This window comes from Pagrus pagrus, assembly GCF_965226575.1.
Source record: "Pagrus pagrus genome assembly, chromosome: 13".
NCBI classification, from domain to species: domain Eukaryota; kingdom Metazoa; phylum Chordata; class Actinopteri; order Spariformes; family Sparidae; genus Pagrus; species Pagrus pagrus.
Genome location: NC_140197.1, coordinates 12,400,998 through 12,422,136, shown reverse-complemented (window position 1 = coordinate 12,422,136; position 21,139 = coordinate 12,400,998). Strand labels below are relative to the sequence as shown.

The window sequence follows — 21,139 nt, the reverse complement described above, 5'->3', positions numbered from 1 at the left end:
CAAGCGGTTTGTATATTGACACATGACTTTTCTGCACTGCGCTTCAGTTCGCTGGTGGTTCTTCAGGATTCTCCAAACATAGCCTCACAGTGTATCCTCGCAGTTGGATAATGATGCGTTTAGCAGAGAGGGAGCAGGGATGGCTATCCACAGATCCACACAGCGCTCATCGATACACTTTTTTTCCGGCGCTGGCGGCGTGGTTTGTGTACATGCATTTGGATCTGTATCCGCGTGAGCGAGCAACGCCGGCCCGCACGCATGAGTGTGCACATGAATGCCAATTTGTGCCAGTATGTGCGTGTTGCCCCGTATCCCTAACCCCGGCAGTGATGCCTGGTCAGCAGCAGCAGCAGCAGCTGACACCCTCTTGTCACTGACAGCAACTCCTGCAGTGCTTAGAGAAAGCAAGAGACGAAGGGGGGGTGTAGCTCTCCATTGACCTTGCAGCAGAAAAGCCTAACAGTTACAGCAGTAGTAGCACACTCTCGACTGCTCATACACAAAGACACCGGAGGAGCACACACACACACACACACACACACACACACACACATTCTCCAGCTCTCTCATGTTCATTCTGACACTCGGTCCACACTTTAGTGCTCAGGACTCGCCTCCGGCCTGTTTGCCTCTGCCGGTCTTCTCACAAAGCACGAGAAAGCGAGCAGGATGGAAAATGGGTGGAGGGCAGGGGCTCGAGGATGGAATATGCACATTCACATAAGATGAAGAAATGTGCAGTCATTCATAAAGCCACAAAAGACAGAGACAGTGTAAGTGAGTTATAGCTTCAGGGGGAGAAGTGAATAGAGACACACACAGAGTCCTGCACCTTTTTATGGTGGTATACACTTAGATGCATGTGTAGAGACACATATAAGACCATGTGCACAAAAACACCCTGACCTCCGTATGAATACAGACTCTATGTAAGGTGATGTGTTTCACTTCCACACATACATGCACCCCCTCGACAAAAGTCACTGTAAAAGTCTGGTCTCATAGAGGTGCAATATGAAAGCAAAAATAGCCTCATCATAGCGTCATCTGTCTCCAATCTATTCCCTCTCACCGATGATAACACAGGCCTCAGCCTGGCGTCACCAGATTGAATGTGACACTGGAGTGAATGGGTCTGGTGCAAAGGGTGCAATATGGGATAAACACTGTCGCTGAGTGTTTCTTCTGCTGCTGCCTTTCGTTTATCATGCTGGATCAGATCACGGAGAGGAATCCTGAATGAAAACCTCACACTATTTAAACCCCCGAGATGGATTTTATTGCTTACAAGCCACAGAGAAATACTACGCAAGTTCGATCATGTCTTGTCTTTGCTGTGTTTCACAGAGGTGTGCAGCCTTAGTCCTCCATATTGATCTGTGACATTGAGACAAAATGTTTACTCTGCAGCCCACAGGTCTGTAATCACAAATGCACACTGTGAACCAACATTTACATTTCAGTCAGGTATCTGAGGGCATCCAGGGACATCGAATTAAATCCAGTGCAGGAGAGGCAGATTCCACCACAAACAGTGAAAACTACCATGTTGAGAGATAATTACAGTATGCAAATGACTATCGCTAAAAAATGTTGATGATGGAGTCTGGTTTCATGAAAATCTTTTGCAATATAACTTTAATGCTGCAGGATTAAAAACTGGAATGGCATTCAGTAGAGCGTATACCTCCACTAAAACCCAACAGTCCCATTTAATTCAATCAAGCCTAATCCAATATCAAACTCAATAGTCAGTAATCAATCTACATTTTTAACTGCCTAATGGCTTAAATATACCTGATTTTTTTTTTCATCAAGATCCATCCATTATTTCCTGAGAGATTAAAGAAAATGTAAAAAAAAAAACACTTAAGTTAATGGGGTCAAGTTTTGTGGAAATCCATTAAGCAGTTTTTGTGTAATCCTGCCGACAAACCAACAAACAGACACGGATGAAAACATAACCTATTTAGTGGAGGTGATAATCAATCAATCAAAACTTTATTGTGTCAAAAACAAATAAATTCACTCAGTTCATGTCAATTCAGTCAAATAGGTCTGAAGACTACAAGTTTAAAAGAGGAAAACATCTGGAGGGGTGGAGCTCGAAAGAAGTGAGCTTACCAGGCCCCTGTAGCCTGCCACTCATCTCTACTTTAGGCTAGCAGCTCAAGACTACATTATCCCCTACTAGCATTAATACACCTGAATCTCCGACCAAACTGTTGGTGGCTCACTTGCATTGTGGGTAATGAGTGCACCAGGTTTTGACAAGGAAGAAGAATGTGTGAAATAAAAAACTATGACATGTCTGGTTCTGCTGCATTAATTTTGATCCTTCTCTTTTTTTTTCCAAGATATCCATCCAGTCCTGGAAAGTGGTAGATAAAACATGATAAAGTGCCCTCTAGGGTGCTCTTCCAGGGCCTCTTCTACAGCAAACGCCCTATTTATTTTTTCCACCACTGCCCCTTTGTAAACCCTCGGTGAAGAGCCAAATTATTTAGAAATGTTTTGGTACCCCGAGCTATTGCACATCTAAACAAAGTTAGCACGAAATGATGCACTAAACCCATGCGCCACACTTTAAGCTTTTGAGTGAGTAGGGGAGGGAGTGTGTGTGTGTAAAACCATGGAGTCGTGACCTTCTTAGAGCTCTAATACTTCGATACTACTTTTGCTACGCTGATGATACTTTCTTTTATGTCCTTTGAGTCTTTATCATGGTGATGTGTCGTTTTCACTCTGGAATGCTGAATCGTCAAACTGAGCAACAAACCTACCCTCTGTTAGAAGAGTGCAATGCTGAAATGGTTGAGTATAACTTTTTACAGTGATTTTCCTCCAGCGTGGCATATGCACAAATATTTTCTTCATTTATAAAATATTCCCAGGTAAAAAGTGTGAAGTGTTTAAAGACAAGGTGAAGTTTCTGGGGAAGATTGTATCCAAAGATGGCTACTGCATGGATCCTGCTGAGTTAGCGCCAGTACAAGTGCTCAAAGACCGCAAACCTGAGACTATAGGAGACCTGAGAAAAATGTTAGGATTCCTATGATATTACCGTCCATACATCCCAAACTTCTCACGCATTGCCAAACCACTGTACAATCTGCTATCCACTGAGAAGACTCCAGGTAGTAAAGGCAAAGAAGCAAGCACAAGTAAGAGTAGGGGGAAATGTAAGAAGTCGGACCAGCTACCCTCGAGCCAGCCGATCACCTGTACAGAACAACATCAGGAAGTGCTCTGCCACCTCATAGAGTACCTGCTGCGTCCACCAGTCCTCGGTTACCCCAACTCTGAGAAACCGTTTGTGCTACATTGTGATGCCTCTCAGGAAGGGCTTGGTGGAGTACTGTACCAGAGACAACAAGGAAAACTGCAGTCGAAAAGATCTTTTGAGACTTTGTGCTCAAGTTTGGATTTCCTGCCAAGCTGCATCATGATCAAGGCAATGAGTTCGAGAATAAGCTGTTTTCTAAGCTGGAAGAATATTGTGGTATTCAACGCTCACAAACAACACCTTACCACTCAGCTGGAAACGGTCAAGCGATGAGATTTAATGGAAGACTCCTTTCCATGCTTAGAAACCTGACAGAGGAAGCCAAGTCAGACTGGAAGAGCTCCTTAGCAAAAGTTGTGCATGCGTATACCTGTACGCGCAGTGAAGCAACAGGGTACACCCCATACTACCTCCTCTATGGTAGAAACCCCTGGCTATCTGTGGACATTATGTTTGGCCTGACGCCCAGTGACCAGAGTAGTTCTCACAATGAATATGCCAGTAAGTGGAGAAAGCAGATGCAAGAAGCATACAGGCTGGCATCAAAGACAGCTCAGAGGGAGCAAAACAGAGGAAAGAAGCAGTACGATCGCAAGACTCATGGTGTGGAACTACAGCCAGGGTGCAGAGGATGAATATGACTGGAGATTCATCACCACACGACCAGTCAGAAGCCAGCTGAGAGTGAAAGCGGAGGAATTCCAGCCACAAAGAGCCGACGGAGTACTGGAGCAAGGTGTTGAGGAAGATGAGTGTCCAAAACAGGAGGAGGAAGGCAGGATGGAACCAGAGGTGGAGAATGGAGAAATGGCAGATGCAGAGCAAGATGCGTCATCTGATGAAGCAGATGTAATCAGCCCTGAGCGGGCATCGTCATCTGATGAAGCAGACGAGATCAACTCTGAGCGGGTGTCGTCATCTAATGAAGCAGACGAGATCAACTCTGAGCAGGTGTTGTCATCTGATGAAGCAGACGAAAGGGGACCCGAGCCACAGTCATTCCCCCCAAGAAAATATTATTTTCGACTAAGACATCCACCCAGAACACTTACATACAACACATTAGGCCAACCATCAGTCACACACAGAGACAAGTGATGTTTACAGTTAAAAGTAAAAGACACACATTCGTAGTCACATGTTGAGTTTATTGTCTTGACAGTTTAACAAGTTAAGAAGTCATGCAGTATAGTACATTTAGTCCTGTTAGTTAAAAAGTAGTACCAGTAGAAGGGTACCACAACTCAGACCGCTGACACATACAGTAATATATGTGGGTCTGTGTCATGGGTTATGGGGTAGAAAAAGGGTCGAAACCTTTCAGTCTGAGATGCAAAGCCCACATGAATAGAGGAGTAGCACTTCAGATTTCACCTGGCCGTGTCGCCTGGTGCTGACACATGACATAAAGAGGGAGATACATGTCATGTCAAAGACTGGCAGTACAGAGAGTATCTCGAAAGACTGGCTCCCATATAACCTACCACTGTAACTCACCAGTTGAAGACTGGAGTACTTTGGGAAATTTATAATGTCGGGACGACATTCATTTTGGAGGGGAGAGTGTGGGACCCACAGTAATGTTGGGCATATTAATGGACAATAGACAGTGTACACCCCCCATTCTGAGTTACTATTATTTTGTTTTTATTTTGTTCATTCATAAACTGCGATATGTCCATGTACAACAGCAACTATAATATTTTAGTAGGTCAATGTGTGGTTATAACGAGTGAGGCTCACGCAGGCGCTTTGGGCACCAGGGGTCCTTAGTGTGTGGCTCAGGAGGGCGTGTCTGTTGTCCAGGCAACATTAACAGCCAGCAGTGTGTAGCCACGGTGTGCTAATGTACCTGTGTTTCTGTATTTCCAGGTGAGCAAAAGTGATGAAATGATCTATAAATGTAGTGACACACATGTAAAACGAGTGTGTAAGAGTAACGGACCGAATTTATTTTACACTCATGCACGCCTGGAAGTTCCTTTGTGTGTCCAAGTGTGCAACACTTGCATGAACAGACTTTGCCTGGTCGCACCTTTAAATCCGTCCACCCCTCAGCAGTAATATATTCAAGAGAGAGAATGAGCGAGGCAGGCAGAGAGAGAGACGGGAAGTTTTGAAGCTTTTCTGTTGGGAATGTTTCTGCTTAAAGCTGAGTAGCAAAGCAGGCGATAATGCAGAGATTGAGGCAGGGAAGGGAGAGTATGGGTGATGGGATAAGGATTGCGGATTAAATTAAATGTAGAGTCAGGGAAATGAAGGTCAGACGAAAGGGGAGCGCAGTAACAGGAAGCGATAAATGGAAGGAGAAGTTCCCCGCAGCTGTCCTGGCTTTTGTTCCTGAGGGCCGGGATGTGGCCCGGGACGTGACATTCAAAGGGGATTGATGGATATTGTTCACAACGAATGCCGCCGCGCAAGGCCAAAGCTACGGCTCATCTCGCCTAATCTCTGCAACTGAGATGAGCTGTCATTCACTTCGGGGGCTGATAATGCAATTCCAGCTGACCATTGACAGTTCGTTGCTCCACATTAGCTCGAGCTGTAGCGGGACAACTGTACTTTGCATTTAGGGCAGTGGGCCTTTAACGCAGATTTTCCTTTCCCCACTTGTTCTCTTCTGAGCCAAGAAGTTTTCACTCACTTTGAATAATCCTTTTTGAAAATATTAGATGTGGAACAGGAACGAGGAACAGGTAAAGAATTTAAAGTGGTGCTCCATTTTTGGACATTTCTTTTGCGGATTTGAACTTTTAAGGACACAACTTAGGTCCTATGATTAAAAACTGGGAAGGGATGCAGCTGTCACTTCACACTGCCCCTTTTAATAATGGCCACAGTCTCAGATGTGAGTCATGCTGATTTTGAATTGCCCGTGGGAAGAATAAACATTAAGCTCTGTTGTCACTGCCCGTTTTCTCCGACAGTTGTCTCTCAACTCGCCTGTGTGGATCCCTTTGACTCGAGTCACACTGCCTGACGCAATGCACAGATTTGATTGGCTGATGGCGTCACGTCAGTGATGACATTGCATGCAATTGGTCTGTGAGTTCCCTTTGCCACCTGTGCCGTAAAGAATAGAAACACTTCGCCACTCTGTAAAAATGTAATAATTCTAAAATGTATTTATTTGATACTGTTACACTGTTGTGTAATTTATGTTTTGAATGAAGAGTCTATGTATCAGTTCTTTTGTTATCTAAGAATTATTTTGTGAAGCCACAGAAGTATTTTAATTTTAGTTTAACCTTGATATTATAAACCAGCTGAAAGTTACCTTAAATTAAGAACCAATGAAAGAAGAATTTGTATCACTTGTGTCATCGTGTTATCGTCTCATCTGATATGATTTAGTCTATGTTTTTATCTTGTGTGTTTTTATTGTATTGTATACACTTTTGTCACGTACAGTTTGGTGTTTACTTAACTTTGTATTTGTATTTTTAGTTTGTCATATAAATAAACTTGACTTGACTAACCCTAGCATGAGTGCACTGATGTTGCACAGCCTGACATTTGTCGACCGTGTAGACGTTTAACCTTAAGATTGGTACTATTCACTGCTTAAGGACCGATGTAAGTCTATATATACTTTGACTTTGTTCCCTAAAGACGGAGGCTTTAAGTGGCTTTGTCAAATTAGGTCACATCATCACCCTGTTTAATTTTCCATTTCTAAAAAAAAAGAGCGGACCAAGCTCTAAAATAAGAAAAGTCTCAATCCGTTTTTGCTCGCTCTCTATCCCACCTGACCACGGGTTCGTTAATGATCTCATTTAAGAGGTCGTGGGTTTTCTAATTGGAAGTGGCCTGACTTCTTTTGCACCGGGCTGACCTCTGCGACAGTCTAAAGTTAGTCTCGACTTTTTTAACCTCGCTAAAAATACACGTACTTGTGTCACCGCTGTCCTCAGAAACACACCCGACCCTTCAAATAGCTCGAACAACCTTTGGTCCTGAGTTCTCCCTTAGGGAATAAAGTACTTTGCTCGAAGAACAGGTAAGGTAAGGTTTTATATGTGTTTTCTTGGCATTACTTCAACATATGATGCATGAGAAAGATGGACACAGAGGAGGTGAGAAAAGCTGCAGTGAGGAAGCTTTTACCAAGAGGAGCTACACAGTTAAACCCGAGGCACTCAGGGTAGTGCAGGTATTGCAGTTGATCCGCCATAAGGCAGCATAACACCAGAGACCTTTCCATTCATTGTGATTATGTGCAACACCTTCACATGACCTCACAAAGTCCAGCTGAGCACCGTCTGGCAGAACACCGTGCACCGCCACAATCCCATCACTTATTCAAATATTAGCTAAACCTCAACATCTGATGTTTCAATAGATGCTGTTCACTTCACGCTCATAATTCCTTATTAGCGGGTGGTGGCTCGCTTCCAGCATGGTGCCACCCACACAAACAATGACCCGTGCATGTACACGCACAAACCTTACACAACTGTCTGCAGGCGCACACACATTATAATAAGCCCCAAACCGGCAGCGTCGGACACGTTTTTCACTGATCATCCTGACCATCGCGCTCTCCTCCAGATGCCAGCCACCTCACACAACATCTGACGTTGACCTTGGGGATTAGGACTCACTAGTGAAGACAGCAAAGAGCACATGTGCCTATTGCAGCCTTCTGCCCGGGGCCCATTAAGATGTTATTTTTTAATGTGTGTGTGTGTTGTGTAGATGTGATTGTGTGGCTGGTGGAAGAAATTCATGTCATCTGTGACCTGCCCTGCATCGGGTACACAGGTCGTCCGTCTGTGCACCGGTGTGTAAGTATCAGCTTGCATCTGCCGGACAAGGTTGGGTGACCCGTGGTACTACAGCGTGTCATGAATCTTGTGTTCTCGGCCGAGCCTGTTCAGCAAATGCAGTACAAACTTTACCAGTCAAACTGTACAAGATGAACACTGTTTCTGAGTCCCCACTCTCCTCCCCTACTTTTCTTAAACCTCAGCAAAAAGTTAGACATCTTCTTCTTCTTCATTCTCTTTTATCAGGATCTGCGTTTTTAATTAATGCCTCTTAACAAGGGCCCCGAACACTGGGTTAATTGTGCTTTTCATGACAAAATCAGCGCAAATGCAAATTGTCTCTGAGCGACCTCTGCGCCGTGGCTGGGAACGGTGTTTTAATTACCCAGACAACCTCTTAAGTGGTGGAGGAACAGTAGTGACGAGGTGACCATATGTTCAGCAGTCGCAACTTATCTTGCAGTTATATATCAGCTGGCAGGTGGAGGAGGACGTGAGGCAGAGGAGGAGGGGGGAGATTAATGCTGACATCAGATTTATACAAAAGGAGGAAAAGTAGGGAATGGAAAGACGGGAGGGAAAAAAAAGATGATGATGATAATGTTAAAAGAATTCAAGGTCAAGAGGATGTAAAGAAATGCACCATAGACGAGGTATTTCCATTTCCCAGGGTGCAACTTCCCGCACCGTGCTTCCCTCTGACTACTCACAATTAACTGACACTTTCCTGACACTCTCACCAACAATAACAAGCCCACACAAACAACCACCTCTCTATCCTTCCCAATAAAATGGCATTTCCCTCACCAGTCCACCTACTGACAGGCTTCCATCGTACTCACTCACATTCACATTCTCCATACAACAGTGAGCAGCAGAGGACAGAAAATACACAACCAGAGGGCACTTGGCAATGCAGGACAGAGGTTGGGCGACCCAACAATACACAGAAATACACACATGGATGCCCACACACAACCACCAGCAGTGATTTTATTCATTGTGTGTGGTCTGAATACAGTTTTGCACAATGATGTAAAGGGTTTTAACAGATAATGTGTTTGATAATACATGTGCAGCTGCTGGTTGCGTGTGTGTCTGTTCTTTTGTGCATTTTTAGCAACTTTAGCAGTGCTGCTCTAAGAATGGTCATTCTGTCTGTCCCACCGCTTTGTTCCTGAAATATTTCAACAACAATCAGATGGAACGCCATGCACTTTGTTATGGACGTTCATTTCTTTGTTTTGTTTGGGTTTTTTAGTTTAATGTCTCAGCAACTACCATATAACCTAATGGATTTCAGTAATACTTGACAAGTCTGGATATTTCATGATAAGTAGGCGGATAAAGCTAGGATGACTCGTTATCCGTCTTATTTTATATTGAGGGTGCTATTCAACATTCAGCAACGTATAGTGATAAAAGGAATAATAGAGGTAACATCAAGGTAATTGCAGAAAAAACGCCCTTTAGCAGCTTGTAGTATGTAACGTCATGAGCCCCAACAAGCACAGGCAGCCAGCCTGGCTACAAGAACAGAAAACCTTGGATTACAACACCCTTAACGGAAGTGAGACTATTCTCTGGTCAGGATGCTATTAATTCACTACATCTTTATATATCAAATAGTTTGTTGTAATATTATTTTATTATTATGTTCAAAAATCTCATAAAGCTGAAATAGGCAATTCTGTAAAAACATTGGGTTGGTTTGCTGACCTGGGAATGAGACTCAAAAATCAACTATCTTTCTCCAGAACCACCTACTTCACCTTTAATGCCATTTGAAAGAGCCGGAAATTGAATCAGTTGGGATTTAAATTTTAAAAATCACCCCGCATTACTGCTAATTATATTTTAAATGATTTCACGGTTTTAGAGTGGTTTTTAATTTGTAGTCACATCAGAGAAGATATCTGCATGCCCCATTAATGATTATCATTAAGTGTAAGGACTCAGTCACACATTAAAACAGTCTCATTGAAGAACGCCTTCTCTGGTTCATTCACCTCGTTATTGACGAAATCAGGAGCCATTAAATGGTGGTTTACACAATAGAACAATTTATCACCACCTATATGTAATGTTGAGGGAGGAGGCCCTGCTGTATTTAGTACTTTAGTAGAAAAAACAAAAGAATCCAGAGGGAGTCTTATTTCTTCTTTCACTCCCAGTCCCCTGTTTGTTATTTTTCCTTTGAACTGACAGGTCACAGCAACCTCAAACCAGTATTTAAAGACACTTTAATAGGACCAACTGGACCACATATTACCAACACACACACTCGCAGGCTCAGTGAACCCACCAGTCTGGCTGTTATGGTATTTGAACACCTTTCCTAGTCCACCTGCCCCAATTCCACTGACACCGGTCTGAAATTTCTCCTACACTGGTTCTCCATGCTTCCCTTAACACCATCAGTACTGCACAGCTCCACACACGCACATCACTTTTTTTATTTCTCACATCCACACTTCCACTTGTCCTTCCACCTGTCTGTCTGTCCCTCTTCTTGTCTTACTTTCCCAGTGCATAACCATTTTTCTATCATACTCCCCCACACAAATGTCCCATAGGTCTTCTCCCCCAGGAGCGTTATATCACACCTGGGTATTTCACACTTCACAGAGCTCCATGCTCATTAAATTACTGAATTCCCGAGGAATAAGGAGGCGATATACCATGCATCACGCTTGACTTTTATATCTAATGGAGAAGTGGTAATAAAGTTTATGGGAACATATTATGTATAGGTCTAAGAGTGGAGAGCACAGGGGGCTGGAGTGAAGGTCCAGAAGGGTGTGCAGATGTTTAAAGTACGGCATCCTGCTTGTTGGCAGGAAGATGAGCTTTTTTTGAACAGTAATGGATATGTGTGTAAGTACGTAATTCTTGTCCCACCCTTATTGTTTGTTCCATTTAGTTATCTACAAAACATGCTTGCGGTGTGCCTCAAGGGTCCATTCTGGGTCCTATGCTATTCCCTTTTCACGTGCTCACCCTTTGTCAAAATATTCTCTTGTGTATATGCAGATGATGCACAAGTATATCTTTCTGTCAATCCAATTGATACTTGCAGTTTGGTTGCCATAATGGACTGCTTTTCAGGATGTTTCCAGGTTCTCCAGTTTATTTAGGGCAAGATTCATATAATTATATTTTCAGCTAGCCTGAAGAATGTATTTTCACGTGCTCACCCTTTGTCAAAATATTCTTTTGTGTATATGCAGATGATGCACAAGTATATCTTTCTGTCAATCCAATTGATACTTGCAGTTTGGTTGCCATAATGGACTGCTTTTCAGGATGTTTCCAGGTTCTCCAGTTTATTTAGGGCAAGATTCATATAATTATATTTTCAGCTAGCCTGAAGAATGTATTTTCACGTGCTTACCCTTTGTCAATATATTTTTTTGTATTTATGCAGATGATACACAATTAGTCTTGATTCAAACCAGAACTTTGACAACCAAGTGCCAGGAAGTATTCAGTCTTGATTTTATCAGTTGAGAAATATCTCTAAAGTAAAATCATTTCTGTCTGCTGTTGACCTGCAGAAAGTTATTCGTCCCGTCTGGATTTATTGAAGATCACTCAGTAAAAAGACACTAAATCGACTTTTGTTTGACCCAATGCAGATGCTCAAATTTTAGTTGGAACTACAAGAATAAAACACGTGACCCCAATTTTAGAAACCCATCACTTCAAGAATGCAGTTCAAAATTCTATTATTCACTTGCGAGGCATTAAATGGATTGGCTCCGAGCTACATCTCTCGTACAAGCATGCACATTAAGGTCGGGACAAAAGCTCTACTTGCTGTTCCTATAGTCTAAATTTGAAACCAAGGGTGACATGCGTTTTCTGCAGTGGTTGAAGGAATTACCGTTCACAAGCTGCCTTTGTAATATATTCAAACTTGTACTTGTAACTCTACATTGCGACCTGTGAAGGTAGCTGAAGTTACCCTTCTCTCCTCCTCCTCCTCCCTTCTTCATCACCTCCCCTGTCCTCCAAGCTTAACGCACAAACAGCTCCCCTCCCCCCGCAGTTCCCCGCACAAATGTCACTTTCTAATTGGCCAGCGTTGACGAGTCAGGAGAGCATTGCTGTTTGGACAGCTGTTAATCTCGGCGGGTTGGCAGTGGCAGTGAGATTGTGGCGGTGGCACGGCGAGGGACGACAATCTGTAACAGCGCTGAGAATGACGCAATGAGGGAGAAAGAGTTCGAGGGAAATAAAGAACTTTGTGTCTGGTGCAAAATCAGCAGTCTGTCCAAACATATGTCTGTCACTGTGACATTATGTTGAGCCTATGACAAAATGAATCCCCAATTTAAAATGCAGTGTGCATCTCTCACTGGCTCTACATTCCTGTACAGTGTGGGCTGTTTAACACAGGTAATGTTAATGTACAAGCGAACACCCTGCAGCTTCATTCAAGCATCTGCTCCGAAAGCCTCAGCGTCACCCGCACAGGAATATAATGGGTTTTCTCCCCCCTCTTCCACCTCCCTCCCTCTTGCTCCATCTTTCCCTCTTTTTCTTTCACACACATACACACACACAATGAAGTACACTCAGACACACAGCGCTCAGGGAACCAATCACCATCGCCTGTTTTCAGGTCCTGTTTGTGAATGGGATTTCTACGGGAGAGGAGGAGGAGGAGGCAGGCACCGCTGCATTTGTAGGCATGAAGGGAAACATCACCATCACCATCATCATCCCATTCTCATTTATTTCCCCCTGCTGAAATATTTCTCTCACTTTCTGCCGGCTGCTCCCTCCAGTTAATTTTTCATGGTTTGGTTTGTTTCTTCTCACGCCCTCGTTTCCATTTTTGCCGCTCTTTCCATCTCCTTGAACTCTGTCTGACTCTTTTTTTGTCTTTTTTAATGCAGCAGTCACAATCGACTGACTGCATCAGAATTGCCCCTCTTTTCCCATGCTTTTCTTTCACTTTTCCCCCTGACACGCCATCATCACCCTCATCCAGTGCTTTTTGCCTCTTTTGCATCTTTTCACTCTCTTGTCATGCCACTGCAGAACAGCTGTCTTCCACCACTACATCTTTTTGTCCCTTGTTCTCTTCTTTTTCATCAGTCATCCCGTCTGCCTCCCAAAGCAGCAGCTGATGCAGGTTAATGACCACCACCAACACACACACACACTGTAGACACTTACCTCCAGTGACAGAGTCTTCGTCCCGAGTGCTTCTGAATCCTCAGTGGATGAAGGAAGAGCGGCGAGCCTGCAAGCTTCTGGCGGCCGAAGAGAAGTCGAGGACAGAAAGAGACAGAAAGAGGGAGAAAGACAGATAAAAGACAAGAGAGAGAGAGAGAGAGAGAGAAAGTGGATGAGAGCAGGCAGGCTGCGCGAAGAGGAGGAGGGTGCTCTGGCTGGCTGGAGGTGAGATGAAGGAGAGAAAGAGAGAGGGAGGGAGAGATAAAGGATGAGGGAGGGAGAGAGCGAGGGTGCGCTGGATTGGGATAGGAGGGGATTGTGTGATGTTTGAGAGAAGGAGGAGGGATTGGAGGGAATAGAGAAAGAGGAAAGTTGGAGAGAGGAGGAAAGGGAGGAAGGGTGAGGATGCAGAGGCAGAGAAGAAAGAGAGGAAGAAGGTAAAGAGAGAGGGATGAAGAAGCAAAAAGGGACAGAGAGCATAGAGGCAGGTATGTTCATGTTGTAAGAGAAACCATGTCTGTCTTTGCTCCACTACAACTGTAACCTTTTGCAGCCACCCAAAAAATACAAGTACAACTCATGTCAGGCTGTCACACGCTGCCAGTCCCTGGAGACAATCAATTTCAGAGTGGAGAAAATGTCCTTCCATCCATTAAATCACACTGTAATCCAATCCTGTGTTGGTGTGTTGCAGGACGGATACTGCAATTAACTTTGGAGCAATAACTTACCGGAGCCGAGGGGACGAGCAGCTGGGAGAGAAAGAGGGAGGGAGGGTGGCGAGAGGAGATGAGGGAATAAGAGTTCTGCGAGAGCCGGTGACCAAAATGGAATCAGGGTAACGTGGCATAATAAGGAAAAAGGGATTGTGTGATAATGACAGAGGGCATTAGACGTGGCATGTGAAGAGTAGAGGAAGAGGAGCAGCATATTGGCCTCTGGCGAAATGCATTCAAGGATGAAAGGGTGGTGAAGAAGAGGAAAGGAAAGAAAGAAAGGAAAGAGAGAAGAAGGCTGAATGGAGGATGATGATATTGTGAAAATCCACTGATCTGTCATATGCCTTTCAGTAAGTTTAGGGCAGGTAATGGGTCACATGGTAACATACAGTACAGCAGCACTGAAAGCACGCAACCTCAAAACACTTAACAGTCATGGGCAGATTATAAAACAGCAGGGCCCTGGGCACAGGCAAGCAAAAGGCCCCCCCGCCTCTTACCCAGGAGCAAGACATCCAGACTGACAGAGATGCAAAACAGTGACTGAATTTTCTATAGTCATTTTGCATCTCATGATGGGATTTTGTGCCCTTTTTTTGACCATTTAGCATCCCTTTGTTGACTCTTTGTAGTCATTTATTGTCTAGGTTGGTGATTCAGCGCCTCGGTGTAGTTTTACGTTTCTTGTAGTAATCTTGCGTTTCTTTGAGGTTGTGTGTCTTTGTGTGTCGTTTTGCATCTTCATACAGTCGTCATCTTGTTTCTCTTCTTTTGTCTCTTTGTGGTCATTTTGCATCTTTTGGTAGTAGTTTGTCGTTTCTTTGTAGACATATTTGTAGTCATTTTGCATCTCTTTGCTTCATTTTGCCTCGCTTTGTAGCTGCCTAACGACTCTTTATGCGTCTCTGTGATTGTTTTGTATTTGTGCTCATTTTGAGTCTCTTTCTGGCCATTTTGTGTTTTGTGATGTCATTTATGACTCTTTATGTTTTCTTATGTGTCTCTTCGTAGTCATTCTGTGGTTGTTTTGGGTTTCCTTACAGTCATTTTGTTTTAGTTATCTTGTTTTTCTTCTCTTTGTTCTTGTTTTGTCTCTCTTTGTGTCGTTCTTCTGTCTCTCCTGTGGGCAGCTTTGGCTCAGGAGGTCGAGCAAGTCATCCAGTAATCAGAAGGTGGGTGGTTCGATCCGTTGCACCTCCAGTCTGCATGTTGAAGTGTCCGTGAGCGAGATTCTGAACCCCAAATTGCTCCTGATGGCTGTGTCATCGGTTTGTGTGTGTGAACGGCTGAGTATATAAATATCATGAGGCCCTTCGGATAGAAAGCGATGTATCGCTCCTGATTAGCTGAAGGGCACCTTGCATGCCAGCCATGTTCAAATGTGCATGTGAATACGGCATGGACTTGGCCGTGCATTGAAGTGCTTTACAACGCTTGTTGACCCGTATTCATTCACACATTCTTACACTGATGGCAGGGGCTGCCATACGAGGTGCCGACCTGCTCATCAGGAATGTAACAGCGCTTTCCATCCAAAGCACCCGACAGCATTAATATTGTTAATCCACTCACTTAAACACCGATGACCAGGAGCAATTTGGGGCTCAATATCTTCCCTTAAGAAGTTGCTTTGCTTTGCGTCTCATTGTGGTCATTTTTCTTTGTGACTTTGTCTCATTCTGGTCGTTGAGCATCTCTGTGTAGTTGTTTTGTGTTGCTTTGTAGTAACATTGCTTTTATCCTTGCATCTCTTTGTTGTCATTTGTATCTTTGAAGTTTTTTGTGTCTTTGTAGTATTGTTACATTTCTTTGAAGTTTCAGTGTGCATCATTGTGGTAGTCATCTCTCCTTGTGTTTCTCTGTGAGAAATGTAGCGTCTCGTTGTAGTTTTTGTTTCGTTCTTTGTTGTTCTTTTTTGAAGTTCAGCGTTACCCTTGGGGTTTTTTCTTTCATCTTTGTGGACGTCATTTGTGGTTGTTTTGTTTTTCGTTGTCCTTCTCTTTGTAGTCATTTTGCACCTGCTTGTGTGATTTTGTGTGGTGTTGTAGTCATTTGCATCTCTTTATGACTTATATTTGTTTCTCGTCTCATTGCAGCTGCATGTTTGTGGTCATTTGTAATTTGAAAGAAATGTTAACAGTCATTACAAACAGAAGCTCAGTCCGCCTATGCCCAGTGGGACCATTCAGTAATTAATCCATGATTACAGTGTGGTAAAAGGAGCCCTAATTAATTCCAATTAGCTTGTGTTTTGGGGGGGGGGGGGTTTCTTGCCGTGTGGCCATGTCTGAACGTTTCACCTTTACAGCCGAATGAATTTCCGCACTGAAAAAGTGCAGCATGGTAAAATACCTTCCGGACATGCTTTTAAAAAAAAGGGGAAAAAAGTACTGATTTCAAATTACTGGCCTAGTCTTATTCATCATAAAAGGAACTTAGGGTCATGAAAAAGTGGGCATAACAATAATAGAGATGTGATGCATTTGAAAATCTCCTTTTGTATTCAGTGTCAGAGGTGTGGGTCAGCTACCTTTCTCTGGAGCTGGCAAGGAGAGATTCATTCATTTTCTCAAGGACACTTCAGCAGAGTGGATGCTCGCCAACAAAGCTTAATCCTCCCTGTCCCCCTTTAAACAAAAAAGCTTTACTCAGCAGTTTAAATGCATAACTGACAGTGGCAGTCCATTTTCATAAAAGCCTGCTAAAATCAACTATACAGATCTTCAAATACAATCTAAAATACCCGGAGGCTTGCCTGTAATGTGTTGTTTTCCTGCACTCTAATGTGCTACACCGTGGGATTCTCCCCTCTGAGACTCTCAGGCAAATCACTGTCCACAATGTGTGTTGTACATCTGAGTGTGCATGGGTTTGCACTGCAAGAAAACCCCGCCAACATATTTTGTGATTTTAAAACAGATGGACAGCAAAGAGAGAGACAGAGAGAGAAATACGGGCGCTGTTCCAGCTTTGAGGGATTTCGTTTTACAAGCTGCTACGTTTCTGTCGACTCCAGAGCTGCAGCTTCAAACCTCCCAGATCAGACTCCAGCTGCCAGTCCTGCACAAGCACCACTGGCACTGAAAAAGGAAGTGAGCGCGCTGCACACAGAATTGATTTATTCAGATAAAAATCACAGTTTGATTTGAGAACTTGGAGGAGGAGAAACTGAGAAACATAAGGGAAGTGATTGTACTATCATTGCTCCCGGGGTTGTTACATGCATTGTTAAGTGGATGCTTCTTTAGTGCTCATGTCATTCGAATGGCTGCGTGCACCACCGCTGACACCAGCAAAAAAAATCAGTGTGATTTCTGGATTTCTGGTCTTGCCTTTGATTTCATTGTCCTCAAGTGATTTGGGGCAACAGGCAGTAAAGGAATGCAACTGTGCTGTGACGGTAACAACAGCGACTGTGTGTGTGTGTGTGTGTGTGTGTGTGTGTGTGTGTGTGTGTGTGTGTGTGTGTGTGTGTGTGTGTGTTTGTGTGCCCTGTGATAGAACGAGACGGCACAAAATTAATGAGACAGGAGAGAGAGAGAGCACGCCATGTCTCCTCCAGCTGTTTATCAGCCCTGAGCACTCTGCTCAGATTAAACTGCAACTACTTTATAATTATTATAATGTATTCTTATTGGACAAGTATGCCTTTCTTAATAAAGGGTCCAATAATTGACTCTCTGCCTTATTTCTCCTCCTCCAGCCCCTTTTCTCTCCCACATACACTCACTATTGATCTCATTAATTTACGTTACATTCTCATTAGACTCAAAGAGTATTTAATTTTACACCAGCAGCACGTTGGCTGTGGAGTCTTGAAGGCAAGAGCCATTAGTCAACAACAATAGATTGGTCCAGTCATTCAGATCATGCTCTGTATAAACGCCATTAGCACAGATTTGGCAGTTCAGATCTTCTTTTTCTTTTTTATAGTAATTAAAATATTATTCTTATTCTTACTCTTATTGAAAATTGTATTTTTTCTTTTAGCCTCTTCAGATAACCTGATGAAGGTCTAAGTACCGAGACGTTGTTGTCATTAAACTTAATTGCAAGTGAAGTGGACAGTGTGCGGGAGTCTTGTTCCCTCTTTTAGAGTCTAAAAATCTCCCAAGATAATTATTTCACTTGTAATACAATACAATCAAAAGCGGAATTCCACTATAAAACAGCACTTTGCAGATTACGCTTCATCCTCGACTGTGTAAATCTTTGTTTACTGTTGCAAATTGCCCAAAAGATGAATATGTCTCTGTAAAAAACAACCCCAGGCCTTTAATTGAGAACATAAATTCAAGCTCCCATACACTGTTGGAGCTACAGGAGACAGGATTTATAATGGCACATTTCTGATCAGTGGAAATCACAAAATGGGACAGCTTTTGAAATTGGAATTTAACAGCAACGCACAAACTGTCACCTCAGCAGACAAAAGAATAACTGTACAATACAAAAATAATCAGACTCTTCTTTTGAATGTTTGCCAGGGGGACCGAACAGGATGCATGGTGGTGGAGCTGCTGGTGGTGCAAAGGAAATAAAAGCTTCCTGTTGGTTCCCACTCAGGCATGTAAAGCATGTGAACATATTCTTAAACTTATTCTGTAGTACTGCTGCTAGCACTGTTGTATTAACGCTTTTATTGTTCCTTAAACTGTTCATGTAAGTACTTTGAATAATGCCTTTCACTATTGTTTTGAGACACAAATGCACACTTTCATCCACAAAGATTTAAGAAAGTAACGTGGTTTATTTGTCTGTGTGTTAATTCTGCTGAAATGTGGCATAATGATCCAGTAGCTTGCTTCATAATAGGTGCATTAAAGGCACAGTATGTAATTTCTGCCACTGGGGGTCTGTTCACCAAATGAAACAAAAGACGAAAGTAGCGAAAGTTCGTAGGAGTTGTTGTTGTCTCTTATTGAGATTTATAGTTTTTATTTGTATTTTTAAAGATGATACAAACAGCGTATTGAATGTTGACAAGACACGCTGCAAAGAAAAAAACAATGCATTAACAGTTTATAACCTTTATAAGGATAATGCATTGAAAAAAATAAACTTGTCTCTGATGAGAAAAGGGGAGACATGAGAAAATGGAAAATGCTAACAAAACCTAAATAGTTACAAACAACACACAACTCAACAAAAGATCTAGTCATTTGTAAACATTTTAAAGCAGAAATGTTGCATATTATATATTTAACAATATCATTTATTGTATTTCTGGATTGTGATTTTAATAAGAATGTGTTTTATTTTCTTGAAATGTGTTGTATATGTCAGGGCTGCGGTGTGTGTGTTTAATGGATTGTGTCTTCACTGAGTTTAAGTGGCAACACTCTGTGGCCATTGACATTTTATTTGGGGCATTTAGAGATGATGGTCTCTGGGACTGATATTATTTACCCTTCACTAAATCAGAGAGACGGAATCTTTCAAACAGAAAACGATTTGACCCTCCAGAGGTTGTTGCCTTCTTAGATCACTCCCAACTCAGTACTGCTGGATGATTTTGTTGTCCTGTGAATTTTTCCCATTCGCTCCAGTCTGTAAGAATTGCTCATATGTTTTGTAGAAGAACAAATTTAATTGATTTAAATAAAGTTACCCTTGAACAATTGTCTGTATTTTTCAAGACTTTTAGAAACATGTTATTGTAATCCACTCATCTTCAACAGAGCTGTGAGAGTACATAGCCTACAGCAGTTGCAGTTTGTGATCACTAGGAGGCACAGTTGAGGTTGTAATGACATTATTGTAATGTATGGTCATTTTACTGTTGTATTGTTGAATGATTATTGTATCATACGCATTCATTTAAGTACTCTACTTAAGTTATTTCTCTTTTGATTCAGTATGTCAAGTTTATGCTTCTTCATACTACTCATCTTGTACATTAGGTAAATATTGTGCATATACATTTTATTTTTTAAGACACTTTACTGACTTTGCTTTAACTAACACATTAAAAACATACAACATAACACTGTGCTGTAGAGTTAAGTATCTAACATTATATATAAAGTAGTTACAATTAGCCCCACCTCCACCAGCTGTGACATTAAAATGCCGCTTGTGTGTTAAAGCATCAGATATATAATAGCTGTTAGTGGTAACACTTTATAATATCCAACATTATCATTAATAAAAGCTCATTTTGAAGTGAGTTAAATGTTATTTAACAGTTATTTCACAATGAAGTACTCTGTAAACCATTTACTACATAATTGTGTATCATAAAGTTGTTGTTTATAAACATTTAATTTGCTTAATAAATGTTTTAATAAACATTTCTTTGTTAGCTGTAAAGTAAGTAACGACTAAAGTTTACTTTACCATAAATGTACAATTTATTCATGATGGTTCTTATTAAGTGTTACCCTTTTAAGCAACAGGGGATTTTTACAGAGGATTATCTCGACCTTATAAAGATTTGAGTACTTCTGCCATCACTATAGCAACCTAACAGACGAGTGAACCAGTTAAAGTTACAGTCCAACACGACTGTTGGCACCAGTCACGTAGATGATTTATATAGCGGCTCTCCTTTGCAGAACACTCTTATACATTTCTTGAGAAAAACCAACCCATGAGCTCATGCCCAGTCACTGGATCACTGAGCTCTGACCAATTGTGTTTTTTACACCTAACAACCCTCAAGTAGCTGACATGTAGAGATCAGCAAGTTGATTAGGGAGTTCCTCATCGCTTCTAAGAACCAGAGGGACATTTTTTCTTCTTCTTTCTCTTTAGAAACAAGCTATTCTTGTCTTCCAGACTTGACTGAACCACTGTCAAACCCACTGTGACGCCCTTATACTGCCAACTTTATTGCGTGAGTATATGTGTTAGTGTGTAGTGCAATGAAAAAGCACGACAACCTGATTGTTTAGAGCCTCTTGTACGTGTGGCACCTAAGATATGTTTCAAGTCAACAAATGGTTTGTGTACAACTGTTAATTACAACCTGCACTGACATCTGTTCATACGTTTTACAGTTTGAACTGTGAAGCAACATTCATTCACTTTAAAATCTAAATATAAAGTGTCGCAAATGTGACTTGCAGCAAGAGTGGCAGCAGTTGAAATGAGGAATTGGTCATGCTTTATCTTCACTTATCATCAACTTTGCTCAGACTGAGGCGTTGAAGTTGTTTGTTAGCAGGAAGTCA

General features: G+C 42.3%; 1 protein-coding gene across 1 annotated transcript in view; it reads right to left on the bottom strand.

The window, feature by feature from the left end:
- Positions 1-13,489, bottom strand: part of pvalb6 (parvalbumin 6) — a 50,277-nt gene extending 36,788 nt beyond the window's left edge. The window contains exon 1 of the mRNA XM_084371183.1: positions 13,246-13,489. The gene's annotated coding sequence lies outside the window, so the exon portion shown is untranslated. The remainder of the gene's footprint in view (positions 1-13,245) is intronic.
- Between the last annotated feature and the right edge of the window lie 7,650 nt (positions 13,490-21,139).